We start from the raw sequence: 12,157 nt of genomic DNA, 5'->3' as shown, positions 1-12,157 counted from the left end.
CACATCGGGTGGAGGCGGGCACACCTGAAGGCCAGAGCAAATGGAAGTCTGCCAGAGGCCATGATTCGGCTGTCACCAAGCCAGCTGCTGGGCCTCTGGGTTTGTTCCTCCCAAGGTTGGTGGAGATGCATCAGGAAACCCGGGGAGTTGTGGAAGGGCTGTCAACAACCATGCTGCGACTGCAAGGCTGTTTAGGGGAGTTCAACAGACTGCTGTTGCAGGAGGTGGCGCTGACACAGCGTGAGAACTAGACCAACACTGCAAGGGCAGCAACCGCAGTGGCTCAGGGGTCTGTCCTCATGGGTGACAGGGTCCAGGCTATCCTGGAGACACAACGGGCCAAAGGTGAATGTGTTTCCAGCATCTGGGAGGTACAGTGATCAATGGCCATGGGTGTCGGGGGCAAGTGGGAGACACTGCTGGCCGTGGCTGGGACTCTCACTGGTATTCTGGAGACACAGCAGGCCATGGCTGTCAGCCTCGACAACTTAGCCCAGGCTCAGAGGGCTATTGCTGAGACGCTCCAGAGCCTGGAGTGCTGACAGAATGCTGTCACGGAGGAGTTCCACAACTTGGCCAAGACTCAGGGGCCACATTAACAGGTTTGGATGTTTCTGGGGGATAGGGTGACGGAGGCTGGGGAAGGTGATTGGATGATTTGAGGGCCCAGGTCAGTTTGGAGTGGGGAATAGCAGTTGTGTTTGCTCCTGGGGTGTGGTGGATGTGTGGTGGTTGCAGACCCCTCATTGCACAGCACCAGCTGGGTGAAGCGGGCTGCAGTGAAGGCGTCCCTCGCTGCCCTTCTCTGCTGGACACCTGCCATCGCCACCAGCCGTCTTTCCCCCGGGTCTTCATATGAGGGGTCACAGACCAAGAGGCAGTGCATCTAGACCTCCAGGACTGGCAGTGCCAGGTGCTGCCGGAGCTTGTGGAGTTCAGTCCGGCTACCCTGGCATCCCATGGGGTGTCCCTGGGCCACCGGGCACATCAAGGGAGGAGAAAGGACTTGAACCTATTCCACAGCCTTCTACCCAGCAGGTCCCAGATGTCCCGAGACCTTCCGATTCCCCTCTTCCTCACACCGGGGCATCTCAGGGCCAGCGAGATGAACAGGGTGGCGCCGAAACAGTGCCATCCACAAGTCAGCCAGAGCCGTCCAAGTCTGGCAACCCAGGGGACGTCCGCCAAGGGCATCACAGGAAATGGGGCGTGCATCACACCTGGACACCTCCACCTCCAATGTACACCTGGGGTAGCACCTAAAAGAAGGAATAAACTGCACAAAGTTAGAAAGTTGTAGCTCACTAGAGGGCACGGGTGAAGGTCACCAGTAGTCAGGGTTATTAATCAGTAATGTTAAGAACACAATAAACTTTTAATTGCACCTCACAGCTGTGACTAATGTGCCTCTGATTCTCCAACCCCCCCCATCTCTGTAGGGCCGAGTGGTCCCCATTCCCATGCACAGAGGTACTGTCTATTGTGCCTTGCAAGACTCAGCCACATATTACAGAGTGCCTGCCCTCCCTTCCCCAACATTCACCAGACCCTTGGTGCAGGTCCCTCCCCCCATTGGCCAGAAAACATGTGTCCCCAACCCTTACAGCTACATGAGCCAGGGTGGCAGCGTGTGTTCAGAGTACAGGTAGGAATCAGGCTTGAGTGGCACCAGGGGCAGGATCCCAGTGTACACAACAGTGAGTCCTCATCATCCTCCAGCCTCCAACCAAGATTCGCAACCATTGCCAGCCCAGCACACTGGAGGTGGAGGTGTCCAGCTGTGATGCACGCCCCATTGCCAGCCCAGCACACTGGAGGTGGCGGTGTCCAGCTGTGATGCACGCCCCATTGCCAGCCCAGCCACATTAACAGGTTTGGATGTTTCTGGGGGTTAGGGTGGTGGGATGACAGAGGCTGGGGAAGGTGATTGGATGATTTAGGGCCCAGGTCAGTTTGGAGGGGGAATAGCAGTTGTGTTTGCTCCTGAGGTGTGGTGGATGTGTGGTGGCTGCAGACCCCTCATTGCACAGCACCAGCTGGGTGAAGCGGGCTGCAATGAAGGCGTCCCTCGCTGCCCTTCTTTGCTGGACACCTGCCATCGCCACCAGCCGTCTTTCCCCCGGGTCTTCATATGGCGGGACGCCCACCTTGTCCCCTTGCTGCTGCTCCTCTTCCACCTCCTCCTCCTCCTGCTCCAGCCAGTCTCCCCACTGCTGGGCAATGTTGTGCAGAGTGCAGCAAACGATGATGATGCATGAGGCATGCACAGGATCATACTGGAGGCCCCCCAGAGCAGTCCAAGCAGCGGAACTGCCGATACATCGCTCTACGATGGACCAGGTGCCTGCATGGGCCTCATTGTAGCGTGTCTCCGCCTCAGCCTCGGGCCTCCGCACAGGCATCATCATTACCTTAGCGGGTACCCTTTGTCACCCAGTAGCCATCCCAGGAGCCTGGGTTGGTCTTCAAAGGGCCCAGGGATGTCCAACTGCCTGAGGACAAAGCTGTTATGGACACTCCCTGATGGCATGCATCAACCTGCATGATCCTCATTTGATTGTTGCAGACAATGTTGACCTTCAGGGAGTGGAACCCCTTCCTGTTCACAGATTGCTGCAGCCCTGATTGGGGTCCCACAAGGCAATGTGTGTCTCATCCATTGCTCCCTGGACACAGGGAATCCCAGCAGTGGAAGCAAAGGCAAGAGCACGGGCCCATATCAGCCTACATCAAACTTTACGTACTGCTCTGTCCAGGCATACAGGGCATCTGTGACCTGCTGCACACATCTGTGCATGGAGGCCTGGGAGATCCCAGCTAGGTCGCCACTGGGAGCCTGGAATGAGCCATAAAAATTCAGGGCAACCGTAACCTTCCTGGCCTTCCGCTAGCATCTGCCGGAGGAGGGGGGGTGGGCTCAGATGGATCTCTGGTTGGGGGGGTGGTGGTGGAGATTGGAAAAAATGGGTCCAAGCTGCAGGAAATATAAGGGGCAATTCTCCTATCACAACTCGCAAACTTTCCGGTTGGGAGATGTGCACGGATTGTAAATGTTTGCGGGGAACCCGTGAAATGGCCGACACGTGCATCTCCGACCTGACTCACCAGAAAATTTGCGAGTCGCGATAAGAGAATCGCCCCCGATATTTCCTGCAGCTCGGACCCTTTTTCTCCCCAGTGTGTTGATCCCCATGTTCCCTTATTGTACATTCTCATTTCTAGATGAGAAAATGGTGCACTGATTTCTCAATGGTCTCCAATTGTTGGGGAAGGTTGTTGATATGAAGTCTGAGATCAGTAGTCTTCCCTTCCTGGAATCACTACAGGTAAATTTTCAACTGATGAGTTTGAAAGTGTTGAGGCCACTGAACAATAGTGTTCACAGCCATTGCTCAGATGGAACTTGAACCTATCCTTTAAAGGTTTAATTTCCTCTTTAAAGGGGCTAACTGGTTGATGCCATGTGGGGCAGCATGGTGGCACGTGGTTAGCGTTGCTGCTTCACATCGCCCTGGTTCAATTCCAGCCTCAGGTGACTGTATGGAGTTTGCACTTACTCCCCATGTTTACATGCGTTTCCTCCCACTGTCCAAAGATGTGCAGGTTAGATTGATTGACCATGCTAACCTTAATGTCAGGGGGATTAGCAGGATAAATATGTGGGGCTAGGGAATAGGGCCTGGGTGGGATTGTTGTCGCTGCAGGGTTGATGGGCTGAACGGCCTCCTTCTACACCTGTAGGGATTCTATACAGGAATCATTCCTGGATATAGAAGAAGGCACTCAGATTTGCAGATGGAGTTTTGGAGGTGCTAATGGAAGAAAAGCAACAAAAGGAGGGTAGTGAGAAAAAAGAGGGAGTAGTAGTCTTTGTAGTATTGGTCTTTGCTTTTTTAGTCTTAATAGTCTTTGTTTTTTCAGGCACTTTCTGGACAGCAAAGATGTCCAGCCAGCTTAGCCAGAAAATGGTCATCAAGATGAATATAATAGCAAACATCCTGAGAACATGAAAGGAAAGTGTTCATGGCATCGTGAAACATGCCAAGATAAGTAGAAGCAGCAGTAGGCCATTCTAAATAGAAACATAGAAAATAGAAGCAGTTGTAGGCCATTCGGCCCTTTGAGCCTGCTCTGACATTCATTTTGATCATGACTGATCATCAAAATTAGTATCCTGATCTTGCCCTCCCCCCCATATCCCTTGATCCTTTTAGTACCAAGAGCTATACCTAATTTCTTCTTGAAACCACACAATGTTTTGGCCTCAACTACTTGCAGTGAATTCCACACATTCACCACTCTCTGGGTCAAGAGATTTCTCCTAACCTCAGTTCTAAAAGGTTGACCCCTTATCTTCAAACTACAACGTCTAGTTCTGGACTCCCCCACCATCTGGAACATTCTTTCTGAATCTATCGTGTCTAATCCTTTTAGAATTTTAGAAGTGTCGATGAGATCCCCTCTCACTCTTCTAAGCTCCAGTGAATCTAACACTAACTGACTTACTCTCTCCTCATATGACAGACCTGCCATCCCAGGAATCAGCCTAGTAAACCATCACTGCACTCCCTCAATAGCAAGGACATCCTTCCTCTGATAAGGACACCAAAACTGTACACAATGCTCCAGGTGTGGCCTCACCAATGCCCTGTATAATTGTAGTAAAACATCCTTATTCCTATGCTCAAATCCTTTCACTATGAAGGCCAACATACCATTTGCCTTCTTTACTGCCTGTGCACTTATTTTCAGTGACGGATGCACAGGGACACCAAGGTCTCGCTGGGTGGCCACCTCTCTCAATTTGCACCCATTCAAATAATAATCTGCCTTTCCATTTTTGCTTCCGAAGTGGATAACCTCAAATTTATCCATATTAATTTGCATCTGCAATGCAGATGCCCACTCATTCAGCCTGTCCAAATCACACTGAAGCATTTCTGACATCCTCCTCATAGCTCACCCTCCCACCTAACTTTGTATCATCTGCAAATTTGAAATTACTAGTATATAATGTGAACAATTGGGGTCTAAGCACAGATCCCTACAGAACCTCACCATTCGCTGTCTGCCAATCAGAAAAAGACTCATTCTTTGCTTCCTATCTACTAACCAGCTTTCTACCCATCTCAAGACATTACTTGCAATCCCATGCGTTTTAACTTGGCATAGAAATCCTCTACGTGAGAACTTATTTAAAGCCTTCTGAAAGTCTAAATAAAGCACATCCACTGTTCTCCTTGGTCAACTCTACTAGTTACGTTGTCAAAGAGTTCCAATAGATTCGTCAAGCATGATTTCCCCTTTGTAAATCCATGTTGACTTTGAACAGATGGGGAAAGTATGTAGGGCACCAATGCTCTCCGTTACCTGTTATACCACGACAGAAACTCTTGAGCTAAATTCTCACAAAGCAACCCTTTTTAAGTTTCCAGTGTGTTCATATAACAGCAGGACACAGTTTATCATTGCCATTTCAAACTGAAGCTGTTATTGCATGCTGATTTGGAAAGGTGATTTCCCAAAGCAAGCTTACATAACTATTAGTTTACATCAGATAAGCTGGGATATAGGGTGACCACTTGGCTGTGACTCATTTATATCCTCTTCGAACTTCCAACACCTCAGCATTGACTCACTACTTGTAAGAGAACAAAACAACAACAACTTGCATTTATATAGCACCTTTAATGTATAAAAAAATCCCAAGGCATCTCACAGATACGTAATCAGAAGAACATGGACATCAAGCCAACTAAGGAGACATTTGACATGACTGACTAATAAGAGATGAAGTTTAAGAGGAACATGAAGAAGGAGAAAGACTCAGGGAGAAAATTCTGAAAAGTGGCACAGAGCATAAGAGTGGGTGCAGATCGAAACCAGAGATTACATCCTGGAGTACGTTCCTTTAATCTGAAAGAGCTGAGATGATAAATAGGGTGAGCCATAATAAACTGGAAACCTTGCTGCAACTCAGGACTACTACCTTCGTCAGTACGATTCAAAGGATAATACCCAGTCATATTAGCCATGTTGAGCAAACAAAGAAAGATTTGCATTTATTTTGCATCTTGCACAATCCCAGGATGATCCAAAGCACTTTACAACCAATTAAATACTTTTGAAGTATAGGCACTGTTATAATGTAAAAAATGCAACATCCAATTTGCACACAAGCTCCCACAGACAGCAATGACATAAGTGGCCAGATGACTTGTTTTAGATCCTGGTTGAGGGATAACTGTTGACCAAGACACTGGGAAAACTCATCTGGTCTTTCTTGCATTGGAGAGGTCATGCATACTGTAATCACATAACAAGACGATGATCCAGATGTGGCACACAGCAGGGCTATGGACACTGGTGTTCACTTGGAGTATATCACATGAAAGATCAGTTTGCTACTATCGAGACCCTGGGTTTTGATTTCCATGCGACTGTCTTGACCAATGTCAACTTAATAATTATACTGGACTTCACAGTCTGCATGACAGTGCACCCATGCAGATAACTGGACAACCTGTGGCAGCACTCAACAAGGGGAACTCATTGGATCACTAGTGCAGCCATGGATGGTACTGCTGTCACTTAGGTCAATGCCACATTCAGTAGCCCCCGTCCCTCTGTAGCAGGGCATGGTGGAAGCAGCAGCTCGGCTACCTTGACCCATACACAGGAGGCAGGGGAGACAACTTCCACCTCAAACACAAGAGGTTTGGATGAACAGCCAACCAGCCACTTCATTTGTTTCGTCCTCTGATGGCAATAGTGAAAGCCTTAATGTAACAGGCTGCTTTCCAGCAAAGCAGTTACAATTGCGCCCATCTCTGATAGCACACTCGAATTGAGCACATCTTCAGAGAAGCAACTGGTATTCTCATCTCAGATGAATAGTTTCAATCTGACCTTAAAAGTCCAGTGAAAGTATTTTGTTCAAAGAACCTACTGCAGCACTCTTAACTGTTACTGAAGCCAACACTGTCCTTAGAAGCCCTTGTTGATGTTGTACGAATCTTTCAGGATGTTTTAGTCTCTAAGGTGCTCTGCACATTGTTAGGAACTTCCTGCAATTTATTGCAGAAGTGGCTGCTGAATTTCTCCAATTTATCCGTCATCTCAATTGTATAGGTGCAAGTCAATTCCAATGCCTCCGCATAAGAGCAATCCTTCCAAATTCCGTGGAAGGGTTATATGGACTCAACACATTAACTCTGTTTCTAACTCTGCAGGTGCTGCTGGCAGACCTCCTGAAGTTTTCCAGCATTTTCTGTTTTTATTTCCGATTTCCAGCATCTGCAGTATTTTGCTTTTATTCTTCCGAATGGTTGTCCTTTGGGCCCAGAGGTCTGGATTCTTTGGCCCTCAGACAAGGGTGGTTTGCCTAGTAACTCCATTGGAGGAATGATTATCACTTTCATTGCATTCACAAGTCCTCATTCTCACCCAGTGCAAACCCCTGACTGTCTAAAGTTCCTCGAGCTGTGATAACTATGCTAAAGAAAGAAATGATGAGTAAGGTGAAGCCATAAAAATAGTGCATAGGACAGATGTCGGGTTGAAAATATAAGTGAGAACCAGGCTGAAGGGAAGTGAGAAAAGAAGTAAGAGCAGCAAGGAGAGTGTATGAGAAGAGACTGAACGGCACGGTGGCATAGTGGTTAGCACTGCTGCCTATAAACACCAGCGACCTGTGTTCAATTCCAGTCTCGGATTACTGTCTCTGTGGAGCTTGTACATTCTCCCGTGTGTTTCCTCTGGGTGCTCTGATTTCCTCCCACAGTCCAAAAATGTGTAGGTTAGGTAGATTGGCCATGGCAAATGGGATTAGCTGGATAAATAGGGTTAAGGGGATAGGGCCTGGATGGGATTGTTGTTGGTGCAGGTTCAAAGGATCCGATGGCCTCCTTCTGCACTGTAGAGATTCTATGATTCTATGACATAATATAAAAAGGAATTCAAAAAGTCTTCTTGAGCATATAAGTTGTGAAAGGATGGTAAAAGGAGGTGTGGGGATGATTAGGGTCCAAACAGGTGATTTATGCATGAAGGAAGATGACGTGACTAAGGTACCAAGTGAGTATTTCGCACCTACCTTTACTAAGGAAGAAGATGTTGCCAAAGTCATAATGAAGAGGATATATTTGAGACATTGAATGTGTTAAAAATTGCCAAAGAGGTGATATTATAACTGTTGATAAGTTATCAGGAGCAAATCAGATGCATCAGAGGAAACTGAGGGAATAGCGATGGAAATTACAGAGGCACTGGTCATAAACCTCCAATTCTCTTCAGATACAGGGGTGGTGCTGGAATACAGATGTTACACCTTTGTTCGAAAAAAGAGTGTAAGAAGAATCCCAACAACTACAGACCAGTCAGTTTAACCATGGTGCTGGGAAAACTTTTAGAAACGATTTTCTGAACAAAATTGCCAGTCACTCGGGGATCGATTAAAGAAAGCCAGCACAGTTTCTTAAGGGAAAATAATGTTTAACTAATTTGATTGAGTTTTTTGATGAAGTGCCAGAGTTGATGAGATGTACTTGGACTTCCATTTAATAAAGTGTCACATAACAGGCTTGTCGGCAAACTCAAAGCCCATGGAATAAAAGGGACAGTGACAGCTTGGACAAGAAGTTGGTTGAGTGACAGGAAACAGAGAGTAGAGGTGAGGAAGTTATATAATGGGGTTGCACAAATATTAGGAACCCTGCTTTTCTTTGTCTATATTAATCACCTAGACTTCAGTGTGCAGAGCACAATTTCAAAATTTGTAATGACAGACAACTGGGAAGTGTGAAGAGACTAGTCTTAGACTCCAAGATCACACAGACAATGCTGGGGGAATGGGTGGACACATGGCAAATGAAATTTACTGCAGAAAGTGTGAAGTGATATACTTCAGGAATGAGGAAATGCCATAGGAAATAAAGGATGCAATTCTATAGAAGATGCAGGTGTAGGGGAGACTCGAGGGTAAATATGCACCAATCATTCAAGGTGACAGGCTAGGCTGAGAAAATTATCAATAACACATATGGGAACCTGAGCTTTAAAAATTGAGGCATAAATTGCAAAAAGAAGGAAACTATTTTGAACCCTTATTAAACATTGGTTCAACTGGTGTATTGTGTCCAATTCTGAGCATTACACTTTAGGAACATTGTGAAAGCATTAGAGAGGGCAGAGAAAACAGTTGCAAGGATGTTTTCAGGATTGAGGGGTTCAGTTATGTGGACAGATCAGCAGAGCTGGGGCTGCTCTCCTTACAAAAGAGAAGGTTGAGAGGAAATTTGACAGAATAGATGGGGAGAAACTGTTCCATTGGCAAAAGGACCAAGAGCTAAAAGACACCAATTTAAGATGATTAGCTTAAGAACCAATGCAACATGAGGAAAATTGTTTTTTATATAGTCATGTATGGAAATCAACTGGAGTGGTGTGGAGGCAGATTCAGTTGTGGCTTTTAAAGGAAAGTTGGATAATTATCTGGAGAGAAAATGCTTTCAGGGAGAGGAAAAAAAGGCAGGGGATAACTGAGTGGCTCTTCCAGAGAGCTGGCAAGAAGGCAACAGGCTTGATTCTAATGTGTACCCAGGTACAATGTCATGATGGTATTGGTGGGGGTCTTAATGTAGCTGGACAATCTGTAAGGTTGCTGGCCTCTTCTTCCTAGAACTGGGTGGAGGGCATTGCTTGGTTGGCAGAGGGTGGAGAGGATTTTGTAGGATCAGGAGTACTATTTTGCATTGTTACTTGAGAATTCTCCAATAATCTCCTCAGAGATTTCATTGGGCTGTGCCATGCCAAATGCAACGCCTCAAATTAAGTATTTTAACAAGACTCCCACATATTTTGGACATTGGCCCAATACATGGCCTGCACAACACATCAAGTTGGGCAGGGCCCAGGAGGCAGCAGATTTATTTTAGAAAATTTCATCTGCCTACTGTCTAACTTTACATCACGAATAGACATTGTCCCTGTTGTATCTTTACACTAATTGCCTTGTCACATTGCTCAGCGGAAGGCAGCTCTTCACAGAATTTCCAGCAGAGTTAAGACCAGATTACTTGGTAAACAGAGAAAGTACATCTGACTTTATCCTGGAGTCCCTTTGATGCTCAATAAAGTTGTATTTGGAAAAAGCAAGACAGTTGAAGGAGTTGGATTGGGTCTGTGGTGAGATCTTTAACTTTTGCTTCTGAGAATTGTAGGAATTAATGATGTCAAGTCAACAAGAAGACAGGTGGAAAATACAGGACTGGAGTAAATAGTATTACTTGAGACAAGTGGACTCTCAGGAACAGGCACTTCTTAGGAATGAGGAAGGTAGCAATAATTGAAAGTGGCAATACAAGTAAAATAGGAAGGGCACGCAAAACAGCAGATTTAACGTCCAAAACTCATATTTTATCCAAGTACATTGGCATTATTCTGCACAACATTCTGCCCCTTTTCATTACAACAAATTTGCACTTTAAGAATGTGAAGTTAGAATGAAGCAAAAGGTAAAACAATATGTTAGAATTTTAGATCAGACAATTAAACAACTAGACAGTGAGGAGGCAGTGCCAATATCCCCTTCCTCAATGTTGGGGGAGCCCAGCACGTTGATGCAGAAGACAAGAATGAAGTACTTGCGATCAATTTCAGCCAGAAGTGCCAAGTGGATGATGCACCACGGCCTCCTCCTAAGGTCCTCAGTATCAGAGGTGCCAATCTTCAGCTAATTTGATCTGCATGATATGAAGAAACAGCTAAAGGCACTGATACGGACAACTTGCCAACAACAGTACTGAAAACTTGAGTTCCAGACCTAGCTGCACCCATATCCTGACTGTTCCAGTACAGCTACAAAATTAACATCTACCCAGCAATGTGGAAAATTAAAAAGCAGGACAAATCAAGCCAATTACTGTCCCATCAGGCTCCTGTTACCATTACTAGATACTGAAGCAGTCTGTGTCCATGTGCAACAAGACTTGGATAACAGTCAAGGTTGGGCTGGTAACTGTGCAAGTAGTGCCAGGCAAAGACCATCTCCAACAAGAGATAATCTGACCATCTCCCTTTGACATTCGCTGACATTACCATTACTGAATCTCCCGTTTTTGTAATCTGTCTTTAAGGGTAATGCAACATGCCATCATTGAAAGGGAATGTGTCATGCAACCCACTGTCAGTTCCACTTTGGCCTGTGAGCGGTAGAACACCGTACAAACACTTCTGCAGCTGATGTCTTTCTTCTTTATAAATGTTCTTTGGTGCCTAATCTAAATAAATGTACCCACAATATGTTTACCCAATCCCTTATGAGTGGTTGGTGCTTTTCTATCCTTATAAAAATACAACACCCACTATCAACACCCTGGAGGTTACCAACAGTACTGAGGGTTACCGACTACTGGGGGCTACCAACTGTACTAGGGGCTACCGACTGTACTGGGGGCTATCGACTTTACTGGAGGTTACTTGGTGTACTGGGGGCTTACCGACTGTACTGAGGGTTATTGGCTGTACTGGGGGTTACTAACTGTACTGGGGGTTACCGACTGTATGGGGGGTTACCGACAGTACTCTGTTCATTAAAGGTTGAAAAAGCAATATGGTATTTGTGACTTCTACTCCAGAATGGACTCTGATCTTTAAGTCACAGCACGCAGTTGTATTTAGTCATCCAGAGTGGCATTAAACCTGCAATTTAATCACATGCATTCGACCACATGTATCACATGTATTTTAATCCATCAAAACTTCATCACTACGAGTTAAAAAAAAGATTCCAATTTTAATTTTGTCAAAGCTGTTCCTTTGAGATTACACTTACTTCAATAAAAATGTATTTAAGGTATGTCAATGTATTAGAAAATTCTATAGATGTAACATTAGGAATTTGGAGTGTTTCTGCAGCTACTGTTGATGTACATGATCTTATTGAAGGGGAAATGTATACAAAATGGATGCCAAGCGGCTCCTAACCACCAGCTTTTGAACATAAACACTGGAAAAAGTGAAGATTTAAGAGCAGCAATGATATTCTCCTTCAAGAACAGCATTTGTTTTGAAGGATATCTTTATTCTTTTAAAACCTTCAACTGAGATCAGGCATTTTTCTTTCTATAAAAGGTATTTTTAGCTTTAAAATGTACGC

Source organism: Carcharhinus amblyrhynchos, chromosome 14, assembly GCF_965287045.1.
Source record: "Carcharhinus amblyrhynchos chromosome 14, sCarAmb.v2.hapA, whole genome shotgun sequence".
NCBI classification, from domain to species: Eukaryota; Metazoa; Chordata; class Chondrichthyes; order Carcharhiniformes; family Carcharhinidae; genus Carcharhinus; species Carcharhinus amblyrhynchos.
This window is presented reverse-complemented; position numbering follows the sequence as displayed.